This window comes from Rhyacophila brunnea, unplaced genomic scaffold, assembly GCF_057557595.1.
Source record: "Rhyacophila brunnea isolate RB1 unplaced genomic scaffold, BYU_Rbru_1.0 scaffold_4, whole genome shotgun sequence".
Classification (NCBI taxonomy): domain Eukaryota; kingdom Metazoa; phylum Arthropoda; class Insecta; order Trichoptera; family Rhyacophilidae; genus Rhyacophila; species Rhyacophila brunnea.
Window position 1 is genome coordinate 36,975,842 of NW_028233068.1, and position 17,362 is coordinate 36,993,203.

General features: G+C 30.1%; 1 protein-coding gene across 1 annotated transcript in view; it reads left to right on the plus strand.

Annotated features, from left to right (window-relative positions):
• Window positions 1–230: 230 nt before the first annotated feature.
• Window positions 231–17,362, plus strand: part of Gyc88E (Guanylyl cyclase at 88E) — a 262,566-nt gene continuing 245,434 nt past the window's right edge. Inside the window, exons 1-2 of the mRNA XM_085953576.1 lie at window positions 231–294; window positions 914–1,104. The gene's annotated coding sequence lies outside the window, so the exon portion shown is untranslated. The remainder of the gene's footprint in view (window positions 295–913; window positions 1,105–17,362) is intronic.

The window sequence follows — 17,362 nt, forward strand, 5'->3', positions numbered from 1 at the left end:
GCTATGAAACTGTATAAATAAAAAAATCATTATGTTTACTTGTGTTAATCGTTGAAATTAAAAATGTGTATTTTTATTGTGATATTATCTATAAAAATTAAATATATTGTAGCCCTCAGCCAATGCGTGTCGTCTTCTAGGACTTTTCTCACTGAGAGATTTTCCGAGCGCGACAGAGATGGCAACACGCTGAAGCAGAGAGAAATAATTTCAGGATATTTTGCTTTGGCAGTCGCTCGCAGTCTCTCAGGAAGTGCCGGCGCTCTATGGAAGCTCTATCTCGCCACGGAACACGTTCGCGTCGAGTGTTCTTTATTTGAAAATACTTACTTTTTAAATTTAATTTTTAAGTTGATGAGTGAAATTAGTAGTTTATGGGAAATTAAAACTTGACTGTTTTAATTCCGGTATTGATGATATTAAATTTATAACATTATCAATACGGTAGTTTTTTTTATCGAAGTATTATAAAGTTAATGAAATGAATTTAGCTCAGACATATCTTTAAATATCCTTTAGAATGTTGATTTATATATTCAATATGTAAAACATCTGAATAAATATGATAAGAAAAGCTTTAAAGTATTTTTTTAAACTAAAAATACAGTCATTATTAGCATACCAAACTATATTTTAACAATTTAATGTACTAATATATTATCAACAATTAAATTAAATGAATACATTGAGAATAATAGCTAACAATTTTTATATTTTTTTTATAATTTAAGTACATACCTACTTTTCTAAAATTATAACGTCGTTTTTTTATTGGGTAACTCATTAATACTGCCTATATCATATACCCAATATTAAGTAATTCAGTTAATTTTCCCAGGTCAATATACCTACTCAGAATTTTAACTAAGCTTTTATTTATAATAGGTGGTTATTTTTATCTTGCAAATTAAAGATTAAATTATTTAACTATAAAATATTCATATTCACAATTCTTCGGAATCTGTACCCAAATTAAAAGTGATCTGGTGAACCTAAATAATATATTTTATGGTGAACAAATAATTTTTGAAGACAATGGCAGAAATGCAGTGAAAACAACGCAGCTTTCAACACTCTACATTGGAATTTAACTCAAGAAAAAAGGTAAGAAAATAATTAAAGTTAACTGTAATATTGTTTAATTCAGTCAAGAAGTCCTTGTCTCGTGTCATCCATGAAAATACAATATAAATTGTATACTCTAAGTAAAAATATTGATATAATTTATCATTATTATAACATTTCCTTTGTCTCAACATGTAATATTATTACCTATCATATATTTCTTTGTTACGAGGAATTTTGTTTGGGATATGATAAACTATTCCCAAACAAATAATGGAACAAGCGTTAAAATATAACCCGAACTTTGTTACTAATAAAGTCTGTTTCATTGCCAAAATTGACGCTATTAAACAAAGTTATGAGTTGATAATAATTGATAACTTACCATTAAATAGGCAACAGGCATACTAAAGGGATTGAATTACTTTTACTATATTAAAGAATAATAAAGCGTAAAAACCACTCGACTGAAGTTAGAATTGCGTAAAACTAAGATAAATAAATTTATTACAGCAATAGTTAGGGTAAACATATTTAAAATAATTTCTAATAATAACTCTCACAACTGTTCACAGTATTACATTTATTATAAACTTTATTTATATGGCTACAATTAATTAGTAATTTAACTAATCCACTAAATAGAAAAATATAATGCACATATTATTAAGTTTAACTGTAATGCTATCTTTATCAAAGAGTTTGTATGACTAGTGTATTATATAAAAATACACACTGGGTGTTTTTTTTTAAAATTAATTCCGTTCACTATTTTACAACGTTTATATTAGCTCGTATTCTTATTTGTCCGGTGGTTTTTGTCCGGTACAAATCTTGCAATCGATTTTTAACTAGCTTCCCGACTAGCTAGATATTTGAAACTTTTAGGATATATCAGAACACGATGCCAATGCATTCTTTTAATACTTTTAGCCATCATTAAGTATAATTGAATTCATTTTCAGTTAATTCTGTTTTGTATGAAAAGTTATTTCGGAAGAAATCCGTAATCCAATCCACTATTATTGGTTGCTAAGGAGGTGGTCCTAGCAACTAAATTATTAATATATACGTGCGTTACTATGGACATCAAAATGACATTTCAGTATTCTATTTTTGTTTGTTTTTTATTTACTTCATATCAAGTACAAGTTTGAGCATATTGAGCATAATAATTCAACAGAAAATTTAAAAACGTTGTATGTAAAAAGTTCTTTTTATCTTGTAATTATTTTTAAATTAAATGCTATTTTATATTTATACTATTAATATATACCAAAAAGTAATAATCACCATTAAATTTAAAATATTTAATGCACATTTCAATAATACAATTTGGTACATATTATATTATGCTACAAACTCAATGTTATGTAAGGGATTTGTAAGTAAAATTAATTATATATAATTATATAGTTAAATATCTCCACACTAAACGAATGATTCAACATCATTATTAGAAGTTCCATTATATTATTGTGTATTGTAAACGAGTGAGACTCGTTTAACACTAATATTTTTACCAGTTTTAGATTGGAAAACTACTGCATTGTTACTACTATAAAAAACAAAGTAAAGTTTAAAACTAGTGTCATAAAAGTTCTGGATTGAATATGCTTTTAAAAAAATAGCTGCATAATCCGTTGGTCGTCGTTCTAATTTAAGAAATAATATCTTATAATAAAATTGTGGATACGAGTAAGTTCTTACGATATGGTTGAAATACTTGTTGCTTCGTTTAATAGCAGATAAGTATTATCTATGTATCATAACTGAAAGTCCTCTCAATGAAATATACAGTAACAGTTCTGTTTTTACTTATTATTTAATATTGATCAGATAATTAATTGTGTGTCGATTAAAATTTATTAACGAGGGGAATCAGTAGTTGGCCTTGACTTTGAAAGTATTATTATTTTTCGAGTTATCAAAAATTATGTTCAAATTGAAAGTTTGTTTTCTTTGGCAAAGTAGTGTCTTAATCCAAAGCGTTTATTTTAAATTTGCAAGTATCGAAAATAGAAAAATTCTTTCCTCTTGTCTAGCTGCGTTTACACAACGAAAGTTACGTGAAACGTTACGAATGGAATATTTTCATAATATTATGCACCGATTTAGATATTATATTTCACCCTTCGTATGACGAGAATACAAAATAATTTTAATAGTATTTAATTGAAATAATTTTTGAAAATAATTTGAATTATGCGTTATTGCACAACTACATAGTTACTTCGTCTGTGTGAAATACGCAAATAAAAAGTGAATGTACAAAACGATAAAACAATGAGATAGACAATTGTAGGATCTAGGCACTTCATTGCTCCACCACTGCTATGTGACCACTATATCAACTCATGATTAAATTTATATATTAGCTCCGACCAAGCCCATGCGATCTAAAATGGTTGGATTTAGGCTCGTATCCTTTACCGCACCTTACCACACTACTCTACAGCTGCTATCCGACTACTTTACCAGCTCGTAGATGAATTGTTGCAAGTGCGTTATTTTATCTTAACTTCTGAGCCAGAGCTGATATTACGATGAAATCATGAAATATTACATTGGTACCGATAATGTAGTATAGACCTATCACAGTTTAATCAATATCGGTCTAGTAGTTTTTACGTTATAACGGAACAAATAAAAACACAGAAAAAAAACGATATTCAGTTGTACTGGAAATAATCAAAAGGCAAATATTTCGAAATGACATACATTTATTAGATTTTGATACTTCATGCAACAAAAACATAATTATATAATAAACCTAATGAAATTCTGTATATTGTAGATATAGTAGATAGACTATTACAAGTACCTAGGTAGTACGTCTTACTTACTCACAAAATTCTCATTTTTATTATATTTTGTGTATTCATGTATATAAGTATAATATTTTTCAAGCTACTCAACAAATGAAAGATGTAAAATACAAATTCTATACAGTCAAAAGTTTGGAAGTCATTTTGAATGAAAATTTTTTTTTTCATATATTTCGGATTATTTCGTTAAATGTAAAACCATTTGAGGTTACGATTGATGCGATGCGTGATGTTGAAAGAGGGTTACTAAGTCTAATGATAAATTTTTCTGCAAGTAATTTCCCATTGTAGATTTACGTATAGGAACATTTACACTGTTTTGCTCTGAGATTTATTTACTAGAACTAGAATGAGATATCGAAAATCCTTCTATCAGTGTTACAAGCGGGGAAAAAAATATCGAAAAAACTACATTATACAAGAATCGAATATTTTGACGAAAAAATAAAATGAGTTGCGATATTTCGCTCCTTGATATTTTTGCATGAGAATAGAGGAGAAACCGACGAAACATCGCTTTTTGATAACCCAGACGTTAATGTTACACGAATTCTCTCAGATACAAAGAAATATATAATATGTACACAACGGAGCACTTGTACGTCATGTATTATCACGTTTCTCTTGTTACATTATAACAAAACATCACATATCACAACAGGATTTAACGGATAAAACATCACGTGTTAAAATTTTACTGAAAATCTTGTACAAAAGTGTTCCCGAAGGCTCGAATAAATCTCGAATAAATCTCGTGCAAAAACATCGTCAGATTTACAAAGCGGCAACAGTAAAAACCTTACCTACGCTTAGTGATTGTTTTTTTTACGATAGCCCACGCTTTTTACGAAAGATCACCGAAAAAAGAGTAAATAAAACAAATAGAAATTTGGTATTATCCACTGACTGGTGCTAAAAACATTTTGTAAAAGTTTACGAGAATCAGCTATGTAATATCACTAATATACGAGATCTGCCAAATATTTTAAACCGATTAGTGGACATTGCCAATTTTCAATTCGAAATGCTCAATATATGCATACCATTAACATAGATAATTACATATTTCTTTCGAAAAATATAAAAAACTTTTGACAACGTTGAATTTTAGAATTTATTGAATTTGAATTAAAATAACGAAATCTCTACCCTACTACCGTGGCTGCCTGAGTACTTTAGAACAGTGTTCCACAACCTTTTTACACCTGCGGACCGGTAAAAAAGGAAAATTTTTTTCGCGGACCACTAATACTGAAATAAAAATGGTTTTTTACGTAATATTTTTTTAATTTTATATTGTGACAGATGGACATAACTATAACTAACTAATATACATATAACAGTCTGATACAATTAAAATTTAACAAAAACAATCGGCTTTTTTCAACAAACTAATGCGATACCTCCTGTTGCATCTTTGCTAATATATTGGACAATCTTGGCTGTAGTACTGTCTCTGAAGTGCTGCTTTCACGCCCAGTCTATTCCTTTGTTGCGATTTTATTGACGACGGCCCGGTACCAGTTGATCCACGGACCGGGGGTTGGGAACCACTGCTTTATAATATCCTTCAATCAAATCTCAGACGAGACACAGCGACTCAAAGGGAGTATAAAAAACTTTACCAAAATTATTTTAAACTCACGCTTCATATTGATATGATCTGTTCGCCTGTATGCCGACTAAAATGTTAAAAAGCCTTTCTGGATGGCAGGAGAGGAGCTGGTTGAAAGAAATGAAGAGCCTAGAGAAGCACCATAAATAGTAGGCATCTGAAGGAAAGAACTCCCATCTGGTGATAGACCCAACAATATAATTTAAAATTACCGTAGGTACGAGCCAAAATCACGACAGGTTTCTTTTTTTGTTCTAGTTTGTATTTTTAAGTTAGGATCTCATTAGATTCTTAAAACAATCGATGCTTAAAATATTTTAATACCGACCGTAAGCTTATGGAGAATGATTCTTTTCGTTTGAAAGTGCATTTACCCTCCTGTCAAAAGGGTGTTCTATAATCTGTCTATATTATCATCAGCAATGGTTGGTCTGGGGAGCCTGAATCAATAGTTAAATATTTAATTTTATATAATATATTTTTATCTCGTTAGTTTTTTATGCTTATTGGTTTTGAAGGGAAAATGTAAGCAAATATCCCATTCTTTAAAAAGTTGTAACCAGCAACAAGTATTAATGGTCAAACTAAAATGATTATTTAAAAGAAAACACAATAGGTATACTTATATTATATTACTTTAATTTACAAGAAACAATTTTATTCACTCCAATAGTACATTTATAACCGATACAAAATATTATACATTCCTACTTACGACTATTTATAAATATTAGTAACAACTTTACTGTGATAGGATATAAGGGAAAGTCAGAAGAAAATAGGTAGGAAAGTAAATAAGAAATACAATCAAATCGTATACATTTATATACAATTCTGAATGATTTATCCAACATCGCGGATTTGGTACATTAATTGTAATAATTGGGTACAGTATTTTACTGCCCCACTAAGTAAAAAGACAGTGTTTTTGGTTTTAGTGAAATGAGAATCAAAGTTTTAAACTACTTATTCTCTTATATTATGTAAAATTATATACAGTGTCTATTTAGAGATTATGTCAAAACAATCCAATAATTTTACATAATATAAGAGAAAATGTAGTTTAAAACTTGGGTTCTCATTTCACTAAAACCAAAAACACTGTATTTTTATTTAGAAGGGCAAATTAGACTGAAAACAATTACCCGTTAATTGAATCTAATTTAGTTATAAGGGATTCAATCAAAAAACATTTCACGAGTTAACGTTAACTCAATCTATTAATTTTCTAATCTTCCGGTTTGAACAACAAGAATGATGCATATAACTATAATATATAGCAGCTATAATCCAAAACTAATTTGTAGCCATAGGTACGTTATTTATTTTGTGGCTGGGATAAGAATAACTGATAATAGATGTCATAACGGTAAGAAAAATACTTAATAACATCAAAATGCTTCTCTCTGGTTAGTGTTTCCCAGTGGATTAATTATGATGGATGATTAAATACCAAATCTTCGGTCTTGACGGACGTAGCAGTAGTTTTTTCAGGGTTGTCGTACCCTTAATTGGGGGTACGTTTTACTTTATATGAAACGTGAAGCGCACATCAAGTCTTTTTTATAATGCTCAGATATATGTAATATATATATTAACTCGCCAGCCTGCGTAGTTTAGATGTATGGATGTATGTATTGTACATAATAAAATAATCACCAAAAGTTTTATATAATATTGTCCCAGCCTCATTTAATTAATTAAAATATTGTTTTATGCAGTTTTATTCAATTGGACAGGGATATTGATTTATAGACCAAATGATTCAATGAAATAAGCAGTATGAATAACAAACGCTACTATTAGCTATTAAATTAAATAATTACAAGATAAAAAGAACTCTTTAAATACAACATTTTTAAATTTTCTGTTGAATCATATTTGACTTGACTAGCTTAAACGTTCAAATAAATTGTAATTTAGTTGCTAGGACCCCAGACCCCTAGCAATCAATAATAGTGGATTGGATTACGGATTTCTTCCGAAATAACTTTTCATACAAAACAGAATTAACTGAAAATGAATTCAATTCTACTTAAAGATGGCTAAAAGTATTAAAAGAATGCATTGGCATCGTATTCTGATATATTCTAAAAGTTTCAAATGTCTAGCTAGTCGGGAAATTAGTTAACAATCGATTGCAAGATGTGTACTGGATAAACAACCACCGGACAAAAATAAGAATACGAGCTAATAAAAACGTTGTAATGATGGGAATTTCGACAGCAAAAAATATAGATTTATTTACATTGCGAAAATTTTGACTATGTGTCATTGCAACGATAGATATTACGTTAATAATAATAAATAAGAATTGTCCATAAATTTATTAATGCAATATTCCGAAAAAGGGACAAGTGCACAGCTATATAGTATTATTTATAATAGCTAAGATAACAGTGTACCTATATCACAAGTAGCTCAATTCCCTTTTGCCATTATGATTATCCATTTGATAGTCGGCATGTGCTTTGTGTTAACTCAGTTATCAGCGTACCGAATAAAGCTTCCATGTCCGATGAAGAAATTGCGGAAATGTATTTGTAAATTTAATCAAACGATATTTACCTAGTAACTTAGTTAATGCTGGATAGTATAATTTATAAAATATATTTACAGAAATAATTTAAAGTGCCAAATAAAAATAAGATAACATTTCGATTTATTTTAAAGCTAGTTTTCTCTTAACTAATCTGATTTTATTCGATAAATATTGCAAAACTTCTCTTAGAAACAGATAAAAGTTCCATCAAAACACATCCACGGTTGAGGGCTATTACAAAGCTATCTACCGTTTAGGAAAGTTTTCACACCTTTCATAATAAATTAAAACTGAGTGGCGGAGGTACTTACTTATTTATTTTATTTTAGGAGTTTTCTTCCCGCTTTTCATTTTCTCAACAATTTGGCCGACATAGAAGTTAGTCTTATGATAAACCAGCAGATTATTAATTATATTGTGGTAGTATATTACCACATTTTAGAGATAATTTTATATTAATTATTTCCAGGTTTATTACTTGGATCTTTTCCGCTTAATTAATAAGTAATTTATTATGAAAATCTGACGTCAGGTAAATTAATTAAAATTGAATGCAAATATAGTACAATTTTAATTTCATATTATTTTAAATGTCAAGTACTTAAACATAATAAATAATTATTACACTACTTGACGAATACGTCACATAAACATGCTATATCATGATCATCGTAGAGTCCCATATGCCAACCTATAGATAAAGTGTAGAATAAGATAATAATATATACAAATATTAATTAAAAATATATTATGAAGATGAAGCAAGACTTAGTTATCGATCCCGAAAACAATAGCGGAATGAATTAAGTTATGTACCTACTACATTATATTATTTTCAACACACGTCTGTGTCAAGGGCTTGTTTGAGTAAGAGAAGGTAAAACAGACCCTTCCAATCCAAAATGCTCCGCCCCACATCCAGTCATAATCGGATGTATCACGATGCCCTATGTTTGGTATGAAGCACCAGTTATTTATATCTGATTTCAGAAGCAGTTTCTCAAAGCTGAGGTTGCCACTCGTTTAAGTTTGCTTTGACTGAGTTTAAATGACTTTTAGTTATTAAGTTAAGAGTACCCATGGGAGAGAGAAGCACGGAGAATAGACAAAAATTAATAATACAATATAAATCAAAATCTAATATAAAACTGCCGAATGACCTAAGAGGTCTTCATATTTGCAGTAAAATGACGTCGCAATATTTTAAATGAAATAAAATTGGCCTTTCGACCAGGTCGTAGGGTCCGATGGGCTCAACAACTGATTCAACTAACTTGAGTAGCGCTTCACTTTCGGTACACATTTCAGCGCATTCCCAGAACATTTGGTTTGCATACTGTACTTCTCCACCACATTGACATGTTGGTCAGATAACATAAAACTTGCCAGTGAAGCCACCATGCCCAGTCAAAAATTAACCGGTGTGGTGGCAGGAATTAATTCGGTTATCTCCAATCGCTATCATGGGTAAAACAGACAAAGTACTACAACGGTCATTTTTCTTTTTCAAGTCAAATGCAGTAATATAGTCAAAATTGATGTCTGCCGGCACCTATGAACATAATGTGAAACGTTTTTACCGATAAAACCCTGCGAAAAATATTACAATTTAAAAAAATTGTCATTTTAGTCAAGTCAAGTCGAATCGGTTTATTACTAAGATATTAGCAAGATACACGGAAATAAAATATAACGAACTGTAAATTTCATAGTTGGTATGTATTATTTAAAAAAATCCAAGAGTAATATTATGTATTTAAATATTATGTTTAAAATAATAGAAAAATGTTGAAAAATGTTCGCCCGTGGGGTTTTTACGCTATCCAGTACCTATGTACTTGATGTATATTATGTACAACATAAAATAATACTTCATCTAATTTACCCTTATTCATAAAAAAATATTTCTTTTTCCCAACGATTCGTACCAAAATATTCTAGTTTCAGCACACCACTGGTTTAGGATGTAAACACAAAGTGAGTCAAAAACAGTGATGTGGTATGCTTTGAAAAGGTGAAAATATATACGCATCCCTTAAATATATTGAATTACATGGAAAAGTCCGCACATCATCTATCTGAAGAAAAAAATGGTGGAATAAAATAGGAGTGTCGGTTGTTCATTGTACTATTTTTCAGGGGTTAGATACCTCATAATGTTTGAGGAAAATTGGTGTAGACCTCTCGTACATTCAAGAATAAGTAAAAATATTTTTTTGAATCTAGTATTTTTTCGGGACACGATTTTCATAATGAGATTAGTAATATAAGTCTCAATCAGTTTTGTATTACACTATAAAAAAAAATGCTTGACTATAGTATGTTAAAACTCGTCTATCTTTATTTATTTGATTTTGCAAATTTTATAGAAAACGAATCAGATGCAAATTTCTGCAGGTAACAACATATTTTCATATAAGTGTTAACATATTATTTTTTGCAACATTAATTGAGTATATTTATGCAGAAACCAACCAGTCTAAAATTTGGACGTGTTTAACATGATGTAAAATGTTTTACATAATATCACACACTCCTTCATATAAAATATAATATATAGAAAATTTTATTGATCGCAAAATATGCTACCTTCCATTTATAGAAGACAGTCAGTCACACTTTAACTAAAATTACATCTCAACACTAACAACCTTAAAAAAATTTCACACCCAATGGATATTATGTCGTAAGTATTAATAATTTAAACCGCTAATATGATGTAAATATGTGTGTAGTTTTAAATAATCACGCCTCTTTGTGTTCTGTATGGAATTTTGATTATAATCACCTAATTTCAGTTACCAGTTAAAAAAAAAATTTGGTCTCCTAAAAGGTTAATGTTTTTACTTATACTCTTAGTAGGTCTTCTGTAGCACTAACTAAACACCAATAAATGAGACAAATTGGTATTTTTCAATTATGGTTACAAAACGATATTTGTGTAAAAATCAAGAAGAGCAATATATCACTATGTATTATTTATTTAATTTTAGTTGGAGGGTATTACCAAGCTCTAGATGTTCTTTATTTTACTCTTGTGTCTCAATGTATAATTAATTTTTCAAATTTGCACAGATAAATAAGTGTAGACGATAACAATTCTCTTATGATATATTATTTTAACAAAGGATTTTGTAATACATTTTAAGAGGATTAGAGTCTTGCACGAGTCCTTCTGCAAATAAAATACAACCCTCATATATTATAGAGAAAAACATATCGCCAAACCTATATAATATCATAATAAATATACACATACTAGCCCTAGGGCGCTGGCTTCGATAGTGTGAAGTGCGCACGGTCCAATATATTTTCATTATTACACAAAATAACATCACCGTCTTATATTATATAATATATAAATAAATTATACATATGACACACGAAATAATATAAAATATACATGTCACAATACATACTTAAAGTCATATCAGCAAATCTCTGTGTAACAGTCTCGTATTGTCAATGTGTATAGTTTATTTAAAATAATTATACTTCATGCGACTATTTTCACTGCCGAAATTGGTAGATTTTAATTACCTTAGTCACATCACTATTACCCTTATCATATCTGGTTATACAATCCAGAATATCTATCTCTTCATAATAAAATCTAATATAGTACATCCAAAGTCTCTTGACCCTTTGCAATACTTAGAAAGCTCGCAGATATCTATGCGTTGCGTGTGTCATACGCACCAAAATTATCTGATCGAGATATGGCGTGTGATGCTCATTATTGTATAATATATATTATAATATATGATTTCTGATTGAACCTAATATGCAAAACTACACCGACTTGCCTCCGTTATTATCCACCACTCCGAACCACATCAAAAACCTGGGCGGATGAATGTTTCATATTATTTATTATTTTATAAAAAATGCAATTTTCGATTATTATATTGTACTCCATGATAACATTTGCTTTCTACCAGGATTCGTACACAAACAATATAACAACTATTAATTATTCAAAGAATGTAATAATATATGGAACAAAAAAACTGTATCAACATAGATATATAATATATAAAATTTTTCTATCGGTTTATATAGAAAATATAAAAAATATAATAATAAAAATGTATAGATATGTAGGTACGTAATATATATATTTATTTGATAAATTCTCCCCCCCCCCTGCCTTTCATGGCATTAAGGATTATAATATTATATAAACGCAAAAGTAAATTTTGGTAGAGTTTACTATATAAACGAAACACGTGTCGTATAATATTTCATACTGTATGTGATTCATTAATATTAATATATGTTACGTTACATATAAATAATATAACCATGTTAGATCCTAAGAGATTCATTTGAGCTTTGGAGTATGTGTTAATATATTTTTATTTTTACGAAAAATTGATGTTAGCCACTTTCTCAACCTAGTAGGTCCAAAAGGTAAATTTTCCAGATCCGGGATTCGTACCCGGAACCCACGACAGTATTACTACCTTGTAGAAGCAAGCTGAAACTGCTTAAATGTATGTTATGTTTCATTTTTAAAACACTTTGAATTCAAAGTTATTATTATTTTAAAATATTTTATATATCAAAAGGTACTCGTATATTATAATTTTTAAGTTGTTTCCTTAGTTAGCGGTTTTGGCAATATTTAGATTTTTGGGTGTAATATGCTTTTAGAGTCTAAAATACATGTAAAACTAAAAGAGAGAGTAAAAATGTTTATTACTTATTAGTTATTAAATGAAGGAGAGGAGATTTTTTCTAAAATATATTTATTTCAACATTTCGTAGGTATTTCGTATTCTGGACGACGTAAGCGATATTTATGTAGCTCGCTCAAGTTACAGATGGATTCTTTTTATTGCAAGGTTATTGGACCGGATGCCCATCTACCTATGTTCGTCTATTCGATATATTTGACGAAGACTTATATGGACAAATTGATACGCTGACCTCTAAGAAACCTCTGTAAGAAAATGAAACTCGTTAGCGACCAGACCCAACGTATTTGGAATTCATCACATCATAATATTATTATTAAATTGACGTGTTGTATAATATAATATACGGAATAAAAAATAGTAAATAACCATTTCCACTATATTACGAAGTATACGGATGTTCACAGTATGGAGGTATATTGCTGGATTTTTGTTAGGATCATTCGTTAGTGATTTGCTGAACAAAACCGTAGTGATGTCAACACTATACGTTTACCGGAAACAACAAATATTTATACAAGCCGCGGGATTTGAATTCTTGTAATATGCATCTTCAACTTTACTGTAAATAGAATAGAAGTACTGCTACATTAAGTATTTTTTCCTAGTATTATATATTCAATAACCAGTACTAAATAATAAAATCCTGTTTATTATTTATTTATTTAAATAATGATAATAGTTTTAATTAAAGAATATAGTAGAGTAGATGGCTCTTATAGCATTGTCACAGGGCTATATAGGCTATCTACCCATTAAGTAAAAAAAACTCGAAGAGCTATCATTCATTCAGTATGAATAAAGAGATCTTTAAAAACGAGTTATTATTGTTTTAATATCAAGTATATTTAATTTTTCAAACTTTTTGTTTATAGATAACTGTGTAGCCTAAAACACCTGTCAACACCAAAAACTCAACAATATTATGGTAGAATCAAGAAAAACTATCTTGCCAAAGATTTCTTCGTTAATATGCGCTGTTATCCGAAGTAAAAACAACTTCATAGTAAACGTGGTTAAGTGGAATACCACGTAAATGGTAATTCAATGTATTATATTTTATACTTTAAAAGAAAAATATAAATATCATAATTATTAAAATAAAAGTTGTATCATTAGAATGTTTTTGTCGGAATGGATTTAATTATCTCTGCTGACTTGTTTGGTCTATCTGAAATTACACACTAAGCTTAGTATATGCTGTATATTAGTAATAAAGTCAGAAATACAATGGACTTCTACGTTTAATATTCACATTATTATACAAAGTCCCTAACCTCAGAGAGACACAGTCTATGTCTACAGAGAGAAACATTTTTTTAAAGGCAGTAAAGAATTCGTTTAACAAGACAAACGTTACAACTTGTGTTACAAATTAACACGATCGTTCAAACTGCGTAAAATGTATATATGTAAATATTCTTCGAAATTAAAAAAAAATCGTAACTTCAGGTTTCATGTATGTTTTTACATTTTCCCAAAATAATTTTATATTTAAAATGTGTTATATCCTCTAAAACGTCTTTCTCTTAACGGGTAATTTGTCAATATAATGTCGCTAATTACACCGACTAGATATAGTTTTATTATTTTTTATGATATCTACACTCAGAGTAATAAATATAAAGAGAGTGGATATTGTTCGTGTTTCTCGCGTATAACGCACAGTAAAACCTCAATTTTATTATTATTAACTTAACTATGAAACGTTATACCATAATGTTGCTTCTCAGTACGGCTACCAAATTTAAACACAAAATAGTTAAACATATTATGTTCTACTAAATTAACTAAAAATAATTACCACCAACTAAATATTTAAAATTTTAGTATTTAAGCAAATGTAATCATGACATTTTTAAAGACTATTTGGTACTGTTCGGTTATGCGGAAAACGCATTTTGAAAATAGCCGATAAACTGGATTATTTGTTAGGTTAACCTAACCAAACCTAACCTAACCTAACCCAACCTAACCTAACCTAAACTAACCCTAACTAACAAATAATCCAGTTTATCGGCTATTTTCAAAATGCGTTTTCCGCTGTATTCTGTTTAACCGAACAGTACCGAATATTTAATTCAGCCGTAGAAACTCTATCGTACTCTAACGCATCCTGCGGAGATATAAGCGTGCCGAATGATTTCTCATTCGCACTTATGGTTCATTTTTGTTCGGGCCTTGTACCTACATAATTATTTTTTTGAAATAAGTACTGAAATATTAAACTACAATATGTTTATTCTAAATTTTCAAGAAATACTAAGCATACTATGTATTCTATTTTGTTAATCATACTATATACTCCTAAAGATATAACACTTATATCCATAAATTTGCTATTGAGTTTGCTTTGCAACACTTACAAAACGACGACACGCTCTAATGAAATCTTTAAGTTCCATTGTCTTATAATAATAAACGTTATATCTGGAAATCATCCATAAGGAATCTATTAGTGAAAGTTTCAGATCGATAGCGGTAGCCTCATTAACAAAAATAGTCGTTTTCTTAGAATATTGTAGAGAGACCGCATGTTTGGAGTACTGGACCGCCCCCAAATTTGAATAGAATACATTGTTACCGCTTTAATGCCTGTGTATAAAATTTAAAGTCGCTGGGTCTATGATAAGACAAAAATTTGGTGTGAAATAAAAAAACATACCGAAAAACATTGCAGAATTTATCTTATTTTTTACATTACTGAGTAAATTCGAATGGATTTAAGTTTTATACTATTCCATTTGAGTCGTTTTTTTACGACTCGGGTTTCACCTTTTGGCATCTTCAGGCACTATGCGCACTCACCAATGGTAAATACACACTGACAGCGAATACAGTTAATTCTAACTTATATAATAACTTAAAGACATAAAACAGGAAAAACCCTTATTACCTACATATTAAAAAAAAAAAAAAATATAGCAAACAAATTATGAATAGTTGAATCCATTAAAATTTTAATTCAAATTCCATCATGTACCCTTGGTCGATAGTATTAATATTACAGAGTAGATATAAAAATTAAGGTGTGGGTTCGTTTCAATTTTGCTTGGGACTTGAAATTTTGCCGAAGATCAAACGAGAATAAGTTTGATAAAATTTAAACTAATAAATCTAATATTATGTATCACGAGTATTGACTGATTGATTCGACCTATCGAGAAAATTAATCGTTATCCCTCAAAATATAATATCTCAACTAAAATTTGCTACAGCGTTGACATGCCGAATAGTTTCCTGACGATAAACCGACGAAATAATTTCGAAGCGAAGAAATTACATATCAGTTGCACCGGTTGTTACATCTTGGGGGAGCCATGAATTTCGGGGCTGCTTTAAAGAAAGCGTTGCTGGCGTTGGCGTCGGTTTTACGAGCACGTGATGTGTCATGGCGAGGCGTCGTCAAAAAGACGCCCTGTACCTAAGTAAAGATCTATGTAAGTAATTCACTTTCAAATTTGTACAGAGGTCACAAATAACATTACTTACTTACCTAGGTCAGCTCTTTTTCAAAATCCATGAGACCTGTATTTTGTTAAATGTAATGATATATTACATAACAAACTATTTTTTTTATTAAACAAAATAAATAATTCACAAGATTCGAGAATGGAACATTTATTGAATATACATAATTTTAAAATACCTCAGTTATATCATCATCATCATCAGCCTGAATCATCCACTGCTGGATGAAGGCCTCTTCAAGCTGCTTCCACTTCTCTCGGTCCTGTGCATTGCGTTGCCACGCAACTTTATCATTTCATCGATCCAGCGGCCTCTAGGTCTACCTTGCGGACGTTTTGTACTTCTTGGATACCACTGGATGACTAGATTTGTCCAACGATTGTCCCTTCTTCGAGCTACGTGTCCAGCCCATCTCCGTTCAAGGCTTTAATAAACTCTATTATATCGCAAACCCTTGTCCACTCATTCCTCTTTTTGTACTTTCACGTTATGCCCAGCATGCACCTCTCCATACCACGTTGTGCTACTCTAAGTTTCTGGATCTCTCTTTTACTTATAGTCCATGTTTCACACGCATATGTAATCACGGGAAGCACACACTGGTTGAACACTTTGCGCTTTAGGCACAGTGGAAGGTAACTTTTGAAGATATTATTCAAGCGACCAAAAGCACTTCAGCCTAGATTTACTCTGCGAACAATTTAATCGAATATACATCCATCTATAGACACTTTTTGTCCCAGATAGATGTAGTTTTTCACCTGTTCGAGCTGAGTGCCATTGATAAGGATCTCTTTTTGGCCTGCAAAGCAGTTGAACATGGCTTTCGTCTTTGTTACATTTATTTTCAAACCTACTTTGTTGCTTACTTCAGCGAGTTCCTGCATTCTGCTTTGTCAGTCTTGCGAGAAAATTACTATGTCATCGGCAAAGCGCAGATGACTCAGGTATTCTCCATTTATGGGGATCCCTTTGTCATTCCAGTCAAGTTGCCTGAATAAGTCTTCAAGGGTAGCTGTAAATAGTTTAGGTGAGATTGTATCACCTTGTTGGACTCCTTTGCTAATAGGAAATCTACGCGATGGTTTATGGAGATTGACAGGTGCTGTTGCGCTACTGTATATATTATTGAAAATATTTA